The 16,407-nt window shown below is 39.2% G+C and overlaps 1 protein-coding gene across 1 annotated transcript in view; it reads right to left on the reverse strand.

The window, feature by feature from the left end:
* ARHGAP20 (Rho GTPase activating protein 20) overlaps positions 1–16,407 on the reverse strand; it is a 204,143-nt gene that overhangs the window by 68,935 nt on the left and 118,801 nt on the right. The gene's annotated exons all lie outside the window — the stretch shown is intronic.

Below are 16,407 nucleotides of genomic sequence, written 5' to 3' on the forward strand. Positions count from 1 at the left end.
CGGACATGACTGAGAGACTGAACTGAACTGAACTAAACTGCATCCCTGGAATAAATCCCACTTGATCACAATGTAAGATCTTTTCTTTGTACTGTTTAATTCAGTTTCCTAATATTTTGTTAAGGATTTTTGCATGTATATTCATCAAGGATATTGGCCTGTAATTTTCTTTTCTCTTTTTTAGTGTCTCAGTCTAGTTTAGTATCAAGGTAATGGTGGCCTTGGAGAATGAGTTTGGGAGACTGAGGAAGAAAGGAATTAGCTCTTATTTATATGTTTGGTGGAATTTCCCTGTGAAGTCATCTGGTCCTGGACTGTTGTTTGCTAGTAGATTTTTAAAAATTACAAACCCAATTTTAGTACTAGTAATCAATCTGTTCAAACTGTCTGTTTTCTCTTGATACAGTGTTAGCAGGTTGCATGTTTTTCAACATTTGCATATTTTTTCTATGTTGTCTAATTTGTTGGCATACAACTATTCACAGAATTTTTTTTTGTTGTTATCTCTGTGGTATTGATTGTTATTTCTCCTCTTTCATTTCTTTTTTGTGTCCTGTCCCTTTTCTTCTTGATGAGTCTAGCTAACAGTTTATCAATTTTATCTTTTCAAAGAATTAGCTATTTCACTGGTCTCTTTGCGACCCCATGAATTGCAGCATGCCAGGCCTCCCTGTCCATCACCAACTCCCGGAGTTCACTCAGACTCACATCCATCGAGTCCGTGATGCCATCCAGCCATCTCATCCTCTGTCGTTCCATTCTCCTCCTGCCTCCGATCCCTCCCAGCATCAGAGTCTTTCCCAATGAGTCAACTCTTCGCATGAGGTGGCCAAAGTATTGGAGTTTCAGCTTTGGCGTCATTCATTTCAAAGAACACCCAGGACTGATCTTGAGAATGGACTGGTTGGATCTCCTTGCAGTCCAAGGGACTCTCAAGAGTCTTCTCCAACACCACAGTTCAAAAGCATCAATTCTTCGGTGCTCAGCTTTCTTCACAGTCCAACTCTCACATCTATACATGACTACTGGAAAAACCATAGCCTTGACTAGACGGACCTTTGTTGGCAAAGTAATGTCTCTGCTTTTCAATATGCTATCTGGTTGGTCGTAACTCGTTCCAAGGAGTAAGCGTCTTTTAATTTCATGGCTGCAATCACCATCTGTAGTGATTTTGGAGCACAAAACAGGTTAGGTTGTTTATTTGAGATTTTACTTGTTTCCTGAGGAAGGCCTGTATTGATGTTAGCTCCCCATAGAACTCTCTGTGTTAGTCACTCAGTCATGTCCAACTCTTTGCAACTCCACGGACTGTGGCTCGCCAGGCTTCTCTGTCCATGGGATTCTCCAAGCAAGAATACTGGAGTGGATTGCTATTCCTTTCTCCAGAGGAACTTCCCAAACCAGGGATCAAATCCTGGACTCCTGCATTGCAGGCAGGTTCTTTACCATTTGAGCTACAGGGAAGTTACATACAACTGCTCTGCTGCATATCATAAATTCAGAAGCATTGTTTCCATTTTTATTTGTCTCAAGATACTTTCTGATTTCTTCATCAGCCCATTGGTTTTCTGTAGCACACTGTTTACTCTCCATGTATCTGTGATTTTCCCATTTTTCTTTTTGTAATTGATTTCAAGTTTCATATAGTTGTGATTGGAAGATAGTTGATATAACTTCTCTCCTGTTAAAATCTGTTGACACTTGTATTTTGGCCTAGAATGTGAACTATCCTGGAGAAGGTTTTATGTGTACATCAAAAGAATGTGTATTTTGCTGGTGTTTTGATTGGAGTGTGCTATTGTTCAGTCGCTCAGTCCTGACTCTTTGCAACCTCACGGACTGCAGCACGCCAGGCCTTCCTGTTCATCACCATCTCCTGGAACTTGCTCAAACTCATGTCCATTGAGTTGGTGATGCCATCCAACCATCTCATCCTCTGTTGTTCCCTTCTCCTTCTGCCTTCAATCTTTCTCAGCATCAGGGTCTTTTCTAATGAGTTGGCTTTTTGCATTAAGTGGCCAAAGTATTGGCACTTCAGCTTTAGCATCAGTCCTTCCAATGGTTTGATCTCCTCACAGTCCAAGGGACTCTCAAGAGTCTTCTCCAACACCACAGTTCAAAAGCATCAATTCTTCGGTGCTCAACCTTCTTTATGGTCCAACTCTCACATCCACACCTGACTGCTGGAAAAACCATGGCTTTGACTGTATGGACCTTTGTTGGCAAAGGAATGTCTCAATTTTTAATATGCTATCTAGGTTTGTCATAGCTTTTCTTCCAAGGAGTAAGCATCTTTTAATTTCATGGCTGCAGTCACCAACTGCAGGGATTTTTGAGTGTGCTATAGCTATCAATTAAGCCTACCTAGTATATTATACCATTTAAGACCACTGTTGCCTTAATAATTTTGTCTGAATGATCTATCCTTTGAGGTAAGTGGCGTGTTACTATCTCCGACTATTACTGTAGTATTGTCAGTTTCTCCTTTATGTCTTTTAATAGTTGCCTGATATATTTAGGTGCTCCTGTATTGGGTCCATGTATGTCAATCAGTATAATATCTTCTTGTATTGATCCCTTTATTATAAAATAATGCCTGTCTTTGTCTTTTGTTAAATAGCTTTGTTTTAAAGTTTAGTTTATCTATATGAGTACTGCTATTCCAGCTTTCTTTTTTTTCCCATTTGCACGAAATATCTCTTTCTATCCCCTCACTTTCAGGCTATTTGTGTCATTAGCTCTGAAGTGAGTCTCATGTAGGTTCATATAGATGGATCTTGGATTTTTAATCCCATCAGTCAGTCTACTTTTCTGATGTATTTTTTCCAATCACATTTAACGTCATTATTGATAGGCAGGTACTCTTACTGCCTTTTTGTTACTTGTTTTCTGGTTGTTCTGTAGTTTGCTATTCCTTTTTTTCTTCTGTTTGCTATTTTTCCTGTGGTGTGATGACTTTCTTCAGTGGAACGTTTGTATTACTTTTTTTGTTTTTAGTGTTTATTTATCTATTGTAGGTGTTTGGTTTGTGATTACCATGGGGCTCATATACTGCCTTGTACCTACTTATTTTATTTTTTTAAATTCATTTTAATTGGAGGCTAATTACTTTACAATATTGTATTGGTTTTGCCATATTTTGACATGAATCCGCCACGGGTGTACACGTGTTCCCCATCCTCAGCCCCCCTCCCACCTCCCTCCCTATACCATCCCTCTGGGTTATTGCAGTGCACCAGCCCCGAGTATCCTGTATCATGCATCAAACCTGGACTGGCAATTCGTTTCACCTATGATATTACACGTTTCAATGCCATTCTCCCAAATCATCCCACCCTTGCCCTCTCCCACAGAGTCCAAAAGACTGTTCTATACATCTGTGTCTCTTTTGCTGTCTTGCATACAGGGTTATCATTACCATCTTTCTAAATTCCATATATATGCATTAGTATACTGTATTGGTGTTTTTCTTTCTGGCTTACTTCACTCTGTATAATCGGCTCCAGTTTCATCCACCTCATTAGAACGGATTCAGATGTATTCTTTTTAATGGCTAACACTCCATTGTCTATATGTACCACACTTATCCATTCATCTGCTGATGGACATCTAGGTTGCTTCCATGTGCTGGCTATTATAAATAGTGCTGTGATGAACACTGGGTTACACGTGTTTCTCTCAGTTCTGGTTTCCTCAGTGTATATGCCCAGCAGTGGGATTGCTGCGATGTATGGCAGTTCTATTTCCAGTTTTTTAAGGAATCTCCACACTGTTCTCCATAGTGGCTGTACTAGTTTGCTTTCCCACCAACAGTGTAAGAGGGTTCCCTTTACTCCACACCCTCTCCAGCATTTATTGCTTGTGGACTTTTGGATAGCAGCCATTCTGACTGGCGTGAAATGGTACCTCACTGTGGTTTTGATTTGCATTTCTCTGATAATGAGTGATGTTAAGCATCTTTTCATGTGTGTGTTAGCCATCTGTATGTTTTCTTTGGAGAAATGTCTGTTTACTTCTTTGGCCCATTTTTTTTGATTGGGTTGTTTATTTTTCTGGAATTGAGGTGCAGGAGTTGTTTGTATATTTTTGAGATTAATTCATTGTCAGTTGCTTCATTTGTTATTATTTTCTCCCATTCTGAAGGCTGTCTTTTCATCTTGCTTATAGTTTCCTTTGTTGTGCAAAAGGTTTTAATTTTAATTAGGTCCCATTTGTTTATTTTTGCTTTTATTTCCAGTATTCTGGGAGGTGGGTCTTAGAGGATCCTGCTGTGATGTATGTCAGAGAGTGTTTTGCCTATGTTCTCCTCTAGGAGTTTTATAGTTTCTGGTCTTACATTTAGATCTTTAATCCATTTTGAGTTTATTTTTGTGTACGTGTTAGAAAGTGTTCTAGTTTCATTCTTTTACAAGTGGTTGACCAGTTTTCCCAGCACCACTTGTTAAAGAGATTGTCTTTACTCCATTGTATATTCTTGCCTCTTTTGTCAAAGATAAGGTGTCCATAGATGTGTGGATTTATCTCTGGGCTTTTTATTTTGTTCCATTGATCTGTATTTCTGTCTTTGTGGCAGTACCATACTGTCTTGATGACTGTGGTTTTGTAGTAGAGCCTGAAGTCAGGCAGGTTGATTCCTCCAGTTCCATTCTTCTTTCTCAAGATTGGTTTGGCTATTCAAGGTTTTTTGTATTTCCATACAACTTGTGAAATTATTTGCTCTAGTTCTCCAAAAACTACCGTTGGTAGCTTCATAGGGATTACACTGAATCTATAGATTGCTTTGGGTAGTATACTCATTTTCACTATATTGATTCTTCTGAACCATGAACACAGTATATTTCTCCATCTATTAGTGTCCTCTTTGATTTCTTTCACCAATGTTTTATAGTTTTCTATATATAGGTCTTTTGTTTCTTTAGGTGATATATTCCTAAGTATTTTATTCTTTTCGTTGCAATGGTGAATGGAATTGTTTCCTTAATTTCTTTCTATTTTCTCACTATTAGTGTATAGGAATGCAAGGGATTTCTGCGTGTTGATTTTATATCCTGCAACTTACTATATTCATTGATTAGCTCTAGTAATTTTCTGATGGAGTCTTTAGGGCTTTCCATGTAGAGAATCATGTCATCTGCAAACAGTGAGAGTTTTACTTCTTCTTTTCCAATTTGGATTCCTTTTATTTCTTTTTCTGCTCTGATTGCTGTGGCCAAAACTTCCAAAACTATGTTGAATAGTCGTGGTGAGTGGCCACCCTTGTCTTGTTCCTGACTTTAGGGGAAATGCTTTCAATTTTTTACCACTGAGGATAATGTTTGCTGTGGGTTTGTCATATATTGGTTTTATTATGTTGAGGTATGTTCCTTCTATTCCTGCTTTCTGGAGAGTTTTTATCATAAATGGATGTTGAATTTTGTCAAAGGCTTTCTCTGCATCTATTGAGATAATCATATGGCTTTCATTTTTCAATTAGTTAATGTAGTATATTACATTTGATTGATTTGCAGATATTGAAGAATCCTTGCATCCCTGGGATAAAGCCCATTTAGTCATGATGTATGATCTTTTTAATGTGTCATTGGATTCTGATTGCTAGAATTTTGTTAAGTATTTTTCCATCTATGTTCATCAGTGATACTGGCCTGTAGTTTTCTCTTTTTGTGGCATCTTTGTCAGGTTTTGGTATTAAGGTGATGGTAGCCTCATAGAATGAGTTTGGAAGTTTACCTTCCTCTGCAATTTTCTGGAAGAGTTTGAGTAGGATAGGTGTTAGCTCTTCTCTAAATTTTTGGTAGAATTCAGCTGTGAAGCCGTCTGGACCTGGGCTTTTGTTTGCTGGAAGATTTCTGATTACAGTTTCAATTTCTGTGCTTGTGATGGGTCTGTTAAGATTTTCTATTTCTTCCTGGCTCAGTTTTGGAAAGTTGTACTTTTCTAAGAATTTGTCCATTTCTTCCACGTTGTCCATTTTATTGGCATATGATTGCTGATAGTAGTCTCTTATGATCCTTTGTATTTGTGTTGTCTGTTGTGATCTCTCCATTTTCATTTCTAATTTTATTAATTTGATTTTCTGCCTTTGTTTCTTGATGAGTCTGGCTAATGGTTTGTCCATTTTATTTATCCTCTCAAATAACCAGCTTTTGGCTTTGTTGATTTTTGCTATGGTCTCTTTTGTTTCTTTTGCATTTATTTCTGCCCTAATTTTTAAGATTTCTTTCCTTCTACTAACCCTGGGGTTCTTCATTTCTTTCTTTTCTAGTTGCTTTAGGTGTATAGTTAGGTTATTTATTTGATTTTTTTCTTGTTTCTTGAGGTATGCCTGTATTGCTATGAACCTTCCCCTTAGCACTGCTTTTACAGTGTCCCACAGGTTTTGGGTTGTTGTGTTTTCATGCTTATTCGTTTCTGTGCATGTTTGGTTTCTTTTTTGATTTCTTCTGTGATTTGTTGGTTATTCAGCAGTGTGTTGTTCATCCTCCATATGTTGGAATTTTTAATAGTTTTTCTCCTGTAATTGAGATCTAATCTTACTGCATTGTGGTCTGAAAAGATGCTTGGAATGCTTTCAATTTTTTTGAATTTACCAAGGCTAGCTTTATGGCCCAGGATGTGATCTATCCTGGAGAAGGTTCTGTGTGTGCTTGAGGAAAAAGTGAAATTCATTGTTTTGGGGTGAAATGTCCTATAGATATCAATTAGGTCTAACTGGTCTATCGTATCATTTATTTATTTATTTATTTTTTTAATTTTAGTTTTTTATTTTTTAAATTTTAAAATCTTTAATTCTTACATGCATTCCCAAACATGTAAAGTTTGTGTTTCCTTGTTAATTTTCTGATTAGTTGATCTATCCACTGTGTTACTGTTATTTTCCCCCTTCATACTTGTTAGCATTTGTCTTACATATTGCGGTGCTCCTATGTTGGGTGCATATATATTTATAATTATTATATCTTCTTCTTGTATTGATCCTTTGATCATTATGTAGTGTCCTTGTCTCTTTTCACAGCCTTTGTTTTAAAGTCTATTTTATCTGATATGAATATTTCTTTTTTTTAAATTATATTTTTACTTTATTTTACTTTACAATACTGTATTGGTTTTGCCATACATTGACATGAATCCGCCATGGGTGTATATGAGCTTCCTATTCCTGCTTTTTTTGATCGCTATTTGTGTGGAATATCTTTTTCCAGCCCTTCACTTTAAGTCTGTATGTGTCCCTTGTTTTCAGGTGGGTCTCTTGTAGACAACATATATAGGGGCTTGTTTTTGTACCCATGCAGCCAGTATTTGTCTTTTGGTTGGGGCATTCAACCCATTTACGTTTAAGGTAATTATTGATAAGTATGATCCCGTTGCCATTTACTTTATTGTTTTTGGTTCGCGTTTATACACCCTTTTTGTGTTTCCTGTCTAGAGAAGATTCTTCAGCATTTGTTGGAGAGCTGGTTTGGTGGTGCTGAATTCTCTCAGCTTTTGCTTGTCTGTAAAGCTTTTGATTTCTCCTTCGTATTTGAATGAGATCCTTGCTGGGTACAATAATCTGGGCTGTAGGTTATTTTCTTTTATCACTCTAAGTATGTCCTGTCATTCCCTCCTGGCCAGAAGAGTTCCTATTGAAAGATCAGCTGTTATCCTTACGGGAATCCCCTTGTGTGTTATTTGTGTTTTTTCCCTTGCTGCTTTTAATATTTGTTCTTTCTGTTTGATGTTTGTTAAGTTGATTAATATATGTCTTGGGATGTTTTGCCTTGGGTTTATCCTGTTTGGGACTCTCTGGGTTTCTTGCACTTGGGTGATTATTTCCTTCCCCATTTTAGGGAAGTTTTCAACTATTATCTCAAGTATTTTCTCATGGTCTTTTTGTCTTCTTCTTCTGGGACTCCTATGATTCGAATGTTGGGGCATTTAACATTGTCCCAGAGGTCTCTGAAACTGTCCTCATTTCTTTTAATTCGTTTTTCTTTTTTCCTCTCTGATTCATTTATTTCTACCATTCTATATTCTACCTCACTAATCTTATCTTCAGCCTCTGTTATTCTACTGTTGGTTCCCTCCAGAGTGTTTTTGATCTCATTTATTGCATTATTCATTATATATTGACTTTTTTATTTATTCTAGGTCCTTGTTAAACCTTTCTTGCATTTTCTCAATCCTTGTCTCCAGGCTATTTATCTGTGATTCCATTTTGATTTCAAGATTTTGGATCATTTTCACTATCATTATTTGGAATTCTTTATCAGGTAGATTCCCTATCTCTTCCTCTTTTGTTTGGTTTGGTGGGCATTTATCCTGTTCCTTTACCTGCTGGGTAGTCCTCTGTCTCTTCATCTTGTTTATATTGCTGCGTTTGGGGTGGTCTTTCTGTATTCTGGCAGTTTGTGGAGTTCTCTTTATTATGGAGTTTCCTCACTGTGGGTGGGGTTATACAGGTGGCTTGTCAAGGTTTCCTGGTTAGGGAAGCTTGTGTCGGTGTTCTGGTGGGTGGAGCTGGATTTCTTCTCTCTGGAGTGCAATGAAGTGTCCAGTAATAGGTTATGAGATGACAGTGAGTTTGGAGTGACTTTGGGCAGCCTGTATATTGAAGCTCAGGGCTATGTCCTGTGCTGCTGGAGAATTTGCATGGTATGTCTTACTCTGGAACTTGCTGGCCCTTGGGTGGTGCTTGGTTTCAGTGTAGGCATGGAGGCGTTTGATGAGCTCCTGTTGATTAATGTTCCCTGGAGTCAGGAGTTCTCTGGTGTTCTCAGGATTTGGACTTAAGCCTTCTGCTTCTGTTTTTCAGTCTTATTTTTACAGTAGCCTCAAGACTTCTCCATCTATACAGCATTGTTGATAAAACATCTCCTTTTGAAGACAATGGGCTGCTTTTCTGGGTGCCTGATGTCCTCTGCTGGCATTCAGAAGTTGTTTTGTGGAATTTACTCAGCGTTCAAATGTTCTTTTGATGAATTTGTGGGGGAGAAAGTGGTCTCCCTGTCCTATTCCTCTGCCATCTTAGGACCGACCCCTGTACCTACTTATTTTAATCTATAGTCATTTAAGTGTAAACACACTCTAAAAAAATCTATATTTTTCTTCTTTCCCCACACTTTGTTTTTGGATGTCATCTTTTACAAGCTCACATTTATCTTTTAATTGTTTATTTTAAAAAATTTATTTATTTTAATTTGAGGCTAATTATTTTATAATATTGTGGGTTTTGCCATATATCGACATGAACCAGCCATGGATACACATGTGTCCCCCCAATCCTGATCCCCCCTCTCACCTCCCTCCCCATCCCATCCCTCTGGGTTGTCCTAGAGCACCAGCTTTGAGTGCCCTGTTTCATGCATTGAACTTGCACTGGTCCTCTATTTTACATGTGGTAATATACATGTTTCAATGCTATTCTCTCAAATCATCCCACCCTCACGTTCTCCCACATAGCACAAAATCTGTTCTTTACATCTGTGTCTCTTTTGCTGCCTTGCATATAGGGTTGTCGTTACCATCTTTCTAAATTCCATATATATGTGTCAATATACTGCATTGGTGTTTCTCTTTCTGACTTACTTCACGCTGTATAATAAGCTCCAATTTTATTCCTTTCATTTGAACTGACTCAAATGTGTTTTTTAAAATAGCTGAGTAATATTCCATTGTGTATATGCACCACAGCTTCTTTACCCATTCATTGGTCGATGGACATCTAGGTTGCTTCCATGTCCTAGCTATTGTAAACTGTGCTGCAATGAACATTGGGATACATGTATTTTTTTCAATTGCAGTTTCCTCAGTGTGTATGCCTAGCAGTGGGATTGCTGGGTTGTATGGCAGTTCTATTTCCAGTTTTTTCACCTTAACTGTTTATTTCAGTTATACTTGATTTTTATAATTTTTGCCCTTTAGACTTAGTACTAAGTCACTGATCCACAGGCTTTACTATATATTTTCCTTCACTAGTTGTATATTTCCTTTTCCATAATTTGTTACATCTTACTATGGAACTTTTTTTTCTACTAAGAGAGGACTCTTTAACATGTTTCAGAGTCAAGTTAGTATTGGTGAACTCCTAGTTTTTGCTTGCCTGAGTTCTTTGTCTTTTCTTCAATTCTGAATGACCATCTTGCGTATTCTAGGTTGGAGGTTTTTCCCTCTGAGCACTTTTAACTATATCATGCCATTCTGTTCTGGCCTGTAAAATTTCTGTAGAAAAAAATCAGGTGATAGCCTTATGGGGTCCCCTTGTATGTGACACTTTGTTTTTCTCTTGATGCCTTATTTTTGCCATTTTAATGTAACATGTCTTAGTGTGAGTCTCTTTGGTTTCATCTTATTTGGGACTCTGCTTCTTGCACCTGGTTATCTGTTTCCTTCTTCAGGTTTGGGAAGTTTTCAGCCATAATTTCCACAAATACATTTTTGGCCCCTTTCTGTCTTTTCCTTGGAACCACCACAATGCAAATGTTATTATGCTTGCTGTTTTCCCACAGTTTCTTTTAAATGTCATTATTTTCTAATTTTTTTTCTTTTTGATTGATGATTTTCATTATTCTATTTTCAAGATCACTAATGCCTTCTTTTGTATCATCGTCTGCTGTTAATTCCTTATGGTCTGTTTTTCATTTCAGTTATTGTATTCTTAAACTCTGACCAGCATTGTTTACATTTCCCACTTCCTTGTCAAAATTCTTTTTTTTTTTTCTTTGCCCTCATGGATTCCTATAGTAATTTTTACCCTTTCCTATAATGAGAGATGTATATTATATCATGTTTAAATTTTTTTTTTTTTTTGCAGCCACGGTTTTCACTTTGGTTTATTTATTTATTTATTTTTTATGCTTATGTCTTTTTTATTTTTATTTTTTTTAGTTTTTTATTTTTTAAATTTTAAAATCTTTAATTCTTACATGCGTTCCCAAACATGAACCCCCCTCCCACCTCCCTCCCCATAACATCTTCTCACTGTGTTCATCTATCCTCTAGTTGTTTTTTAAAAGTTTTTTCTTGTTCTTTTGTTTGAAACAAATTCTTATTTCTTTTCATTTTGGTTAACTTTCTGTCTCTATGAAATGTGGTGAATAATTACCTATCCCAGTCTTGAAGATGTATCCTTGTGTGGGAGAATCACTGTTCAAGCCTATTCAAGTCAGTGTATCCCCAGTGGCTTTGGTGGGAGAGCTGGATCTCAACTGAGCATGGGTCGTATCATCCTCCTGGGTGTGTTGGCATCTATCACCTTGGAAAAAGGTAGGGCTGGAAATGGAGGGGCTAAAGCCAGAGCCAAGTGTGACCTGGGGCTTTTACTATGATCAGTGGCCATCACCATCCTACTGGTGGCAGGGTCAGGTCCAAAGTGTTGGGGCAGAAACCCTGAAGGTCAGATATAAGCTTGTTCTGTTCCCTCTAATTATGTATTCTCCCCTCTCCTAGCCATGGTACCTTCACTGCAGAGGGGAGTAGGAATGCAGAAAGAGAGGTTTAGAGCAGGCAGTTGGTGCAACTAGGGCAAGCACCAGGATGGCTCCAGCATGCCAGTGAGATCTGCAGATAGCTCCTGATCCATTGCCTTCCATGAGTGCCAGCAATAAACGTCCCTGCCACATTTAACTGCAGTGCTGAGTCTGAATTGCTCTGTTCTTCACAGGTGCACACTTGCTTTGGCAATATTAGCCTATATCCTAGTTGGTATTTGCACAGGAGCTGGAGGCAATGCTGAGGTATCCATTACTGTCAGAGCCCTCAGTACAGTTCAGTCGATCAGTCGTGTCTGACTCTTTGCGACCCCATGAATCGCAGCACGCCAGGCCTCCCTGTCCATTACCATCTCCTGGAGTTCACTCAGACTCATGTCTATCGAGTCCGTGATGCCATCCAGACATCTCATCCTCGGTCGTCCCCTTCCCCTCCTGCCCCCAATCCCTCCCAGCATCAGCGTCTTTTCCAATGAGTCAACTCTTCGCGTGAGGTGGCCAAAGTACTGGAGCTTTAGTTTTAGCAGACCTAGGTAGTTTTAATCTGCTTCCTCTGCCTTGTTCTGAGAGTAATCAAGAGTGTGTCCATGTTCTTCACAGATGGGAGTCTCAGTCTCTTACACTCTCCTGTCAGTCAGTGGTTGTCAAACCAGCTGAGGGGATTTATCTTTCCGGTGCTGGCTGGTGTTCCCAGTATGTGGTTCAAACTCCTTAATCCCCAGGAAGGATATGCAAGCCCATGATTTACCCCTCCTCTTCTCTGTACATTCCTAGGGATGTGTGTCCTGACTTCATGGCTCTCCTTCCCTTCCTTTATGACTCTTGTGGATCTTTCTTCACAGCCTTGGTTGCCAAAGGGTCTTTCTGCTGGTCTCCAGGTACTTTCAGCGAGAACTCCTTCACATTAAGATGTACTTTTCATGTGTTGATGGAGGTAGGGGAGCTCAGCATCTTTCTAACCCACAATCTTGATTACCTCCCCATTCACATCTTATTTATGACATAGCATAACTTAAATGTGAGGGTACAGATAGTAGAAAGAAGCCAACTCTTCACCAGTTGATGAGATACTGGATTTGATAAACTACTATTTTATGATATTTCATAAACAATGAGAAAGGGATTAGAACAAGGTATAGCTTTCATGTTCTAGGTTGAATGTTAATTGCACTGGCATTTAGTATTGAGTAAACATGAATTCTTTTGGGTACCTCTAAACAGACTGGTTCCAAATAGGAAATGGAGTACATCAAGGCTGTATATTGTCACCCTGCTTATTTAACTTCTATGCAGAGTACATCATGAGAAATGCTGGACTGGAAGAAACACAAGCTGGAATCAAGATCGCCAGGAGAAATATCAATAACCTCAGATATGCAGATGACACCACCCTTATGGCAGAAAATGAAGAGGAGTTAAAAAGCCTCTTGATGAAAGTGAAAGAGAAGAGTGAAAAAGTTGGCTTAAAGCTCAACATTCAGAAAACAAAGATCATGGCATCTGGTGCCATCACTTCATGGGAAATAGATGGGGAAACAGTGTCAGACTTTATTTCTTGGGGCTCCAAAATCACTGCAGATGGTGATTGCAGCCATGAAATTAAAAGACGCTTACTTCTTGGAAGAAAAGTTATGACCAATCTAGATAGCATATTCAAAAACAGAGACGAAGAAAAGTTATGACCAATCTAGATAGCATATTCAAAAGCAGAGACATTGCTTTGCCGACTAAGGTCCAGTCAAGGCTATGATTTTTCCAGTAGTCATGTATGGATGTGAGAGTGGGACTGTGAAGAAGGCTGAGCGCCGAAGAATTGATGCTTTTGAACTGTGGTGTTGGAGAAGACTCTTGAGGGTCCCTTGGACTGCAAGGAGATCCAACCAGTCCATTCTGAAGGAGATCAGCCCTGGGATTTCTTTGGAAGGAATGATGCTAAAGCTGAAACTCCAGTACTTTGGCCACCTCATGCGAAGAGTTGACTCATTGGAAAAGACTCTGATGCTGAGAGGGATTGGAGGCAGGAGGAGAAGAGGACGACAGAGGATGAGATGGCTGGATGGCATCACTGACTCGATGGACGTGAGTCTGAGTGAACTCCGGGAGTTGGTGATGGACAGGGAGGCCTGGCATGCTGCGATTCATGGGGTCGCAAAGCGTCGGACACGATTAAGCGACTGAACTGAACTGAACTGAACTGAAAGTATATGAGAAGAGAAGCAAAAGGCAAGGGAGAAAAGGAAAGATATATCCCTCTGGATGCAGAGTTCCAAACAATAGCAAGGAGAAATAAGAAAGCCTTCTTAAATGATCAATGCAAAGAAATACAGGAAAACAATAGAATCGGAAAGACTAGAGATATCTTCAAAAAAATTAGAGACACTAAGGGAACATTTCATGCAAAGATGGGCAGAATAAAGGACAGAGATGATATGGACCTAACAGAGGAGGCAGATATTAAGAAGAGGTGGCAAGAATACACTGCAGAACTATACAAAAAGATCTTCATGACCCAGATAATCATGATGGTGTGATCACTCATCTAGAGCCAGACATCCTGGATGTGAAGTTAAGTGGGCCTTAGGAAGCATCATTACAAACAAAGCTAGTGGAGGTGATGGAATTCTAGTTGAACTACTTCAAATCCTAAATGATGATGCTGTTAAAGTGTAGCACTCAATATGCCAGAAAATTTAGAACACTCAGCAGTGGCCACAGGACTGGAAAAGGTCAGTTTTCATTCCAATCCCAAAAAAGGAAATGCCAAAGAATTCTCAAACTAGCACACAATTGCACTCATCTTACATGCTAGCAAACTAATGCTGAAAATTCTCTAAGCTAGGCTTCAACAGTACGTGAATTGAGAACTTCCAGATGTTCAAGCTGGCTTTAGAAAAGGCAGAGGAACCAGAGATCAAATTGCCAACATCTGCTAGATCATCGAAAAACAGAGTTCCAAAAAAACATCTATTTCTGCTTTATTGACTATGCCAGAGCCTTTGACTGTGTGGATCACAACAAACAGTGGAAAATTCTTCAAGAGATGGGAATACCAGACCACCTTGCCTGCCTCCCGAGAAATCTGTATGCAGGTCAAGAAGCAAGTTAGAACTGGACATGGAACAATAGACTGGTTCCAAATTGGGAAAAGAGTACGCCAAGGCTATAAATTGTCACCCTGCTTATTTAACTTATATGCAGAGTACCTCATGAGAAATGCCAGGCTGGATGAAGCACAAGCTGGAATCAAGACTGCTGGGAGAAATATCAATAACCTCAGACACGCAGATGACACTACCCTTATAGCAGAAAGTGAAGAGGAACTAAAGAGCCTCTTGATCAAAGTGAAAGAGGAGAGCGAAAAAGTTGACTTAAAACTCAACATTCAAAAAATGAAGATCATGGCATCTGGTCCCATCAATCCCTTCATGGAAAACAGATGGGGAAACAATGGAAACAGTACAGACTTTATTTTTGGGGCTCCAAAATCACTGCAGATAGTGAAGGCAGCCATGAAGTTAAAAGACGCTCGCTCCTTGGAAGAAAAGCTGCAACAAACCTAGACAGCCTATTAGAAAGCAGAAATATTACTTTGCCAACAAAGGTCCGTCTAGTCAAGGATATGGTTTTTCTAGTAGTCATGTACGGATGTGAGAGTTGGACTAAAAAGAAAGCTGAGTGCCAAAGAACTGATGCTTTTGAACTGTGATGTTGGACAAGACTCTTGGAGAGTCTCTTAGACTGCAAGGAGATCCAACCAGTCCATCCTAAAGGAAATCAATCCTGAGTATTCATTGGAAGGACTGATGTTGACTCTGAAGCTCCAATACTTTGGCCACCTGATGCAAAAAACTGACTCATTAGAAAAGACCCTGATGCTGTGAAAGATTGAAGGCAGGAGGAGAAGGGGACAACAGAGGATGAGATGGTTGGATGGATTCACTGACTAAATGGACATGAATTTGAGAAAGATCTGGGAGTTGGTGAAGGATGGGAAGCCTGGCATGCTGCAATCCATGGGGTCATAAAGAGTTGGACACAAGAGAGTAACTGAACTGAACCGAAAGTATATTCAAATATGTCTGCATCCTTTTTTTAACTGCCATTTCTCTAGATAAAGCCTCCATTATCTCTCATTATGACTACTACAATAACCTCCAGTCTTGTCTCCTTGCTTCTACTCCTGTCTACCCTCTAATCCATTATCTACTATAGCCAGAAGAGTATTTAAAAAGTATTAAAAAATATATATACCCCTTTATGCTACTCCCCTAATTAAAACCCATTGGAATAAAATGTAAACTTCTACCATGGGCTACCAAGATAGCCCCCAAAGATCCTGGCTTCCCAATATTCTGTGTGCCCAACAGCCTACATTAGAAATGATGGTATACTACTTATAAAATTAGGTTATAAAGGACTGCAGCTTCTATTTTAAGTGTTCTCTCCCTTCAACAGGGTTTTCTCAATGGCTCAGAATGTAAAAAATCCACCTGCAATGCAGGAGATGTAGGAGATATGGGTTCAATCTTAGGGTTGGGAAGATCCCCTGGAGGAGGGCATAGCAACCCACTTTAATATTCTTGCTGGGAAAATCCAATGGACAGAAGTGCCTGGTGGGCTATGGTCCTTGGGGTCGCAAAGGACCAAAGGACCCTGAAGCAACTGAACACGCACACTCCCTTCAACACTCTCTTCCTCACTCCCTTGGATCTTTCACTTTAAAGGAAACAATTCCATGTTAAGAGCAGCTCTGTGGAGAGACCTCCATGGAAAAGAACTATAGCCTCTGGCCAGGAGCCACTGTGGAACTGAGGATAGCCAGAATCCACATGAGTGATCTGGGAGGTTTGAAGACTCCTCCTTCAAGCTCTGAGATGACAATAAACCTGGTCAACAGCTCTACTGTAACCTCATTAGGGCCCTTGAGCCAGAAACACCTGGC

Source organism: Ovis canadensis, chromosome 15 (genome assembly GCF_042477335.2).
Source record: "Ovis canadensis isolate MfBH-ARS-UI-01 breed Bighorn chromosome 15, ARS-UI_OviCan_v2, whole genome shotgun sequence".
NCBI lineage: Eukaryota > Metazoa > Chordata > Mammalia > Artiodactyla > Bovidae > Ovis > Ovis canadensis.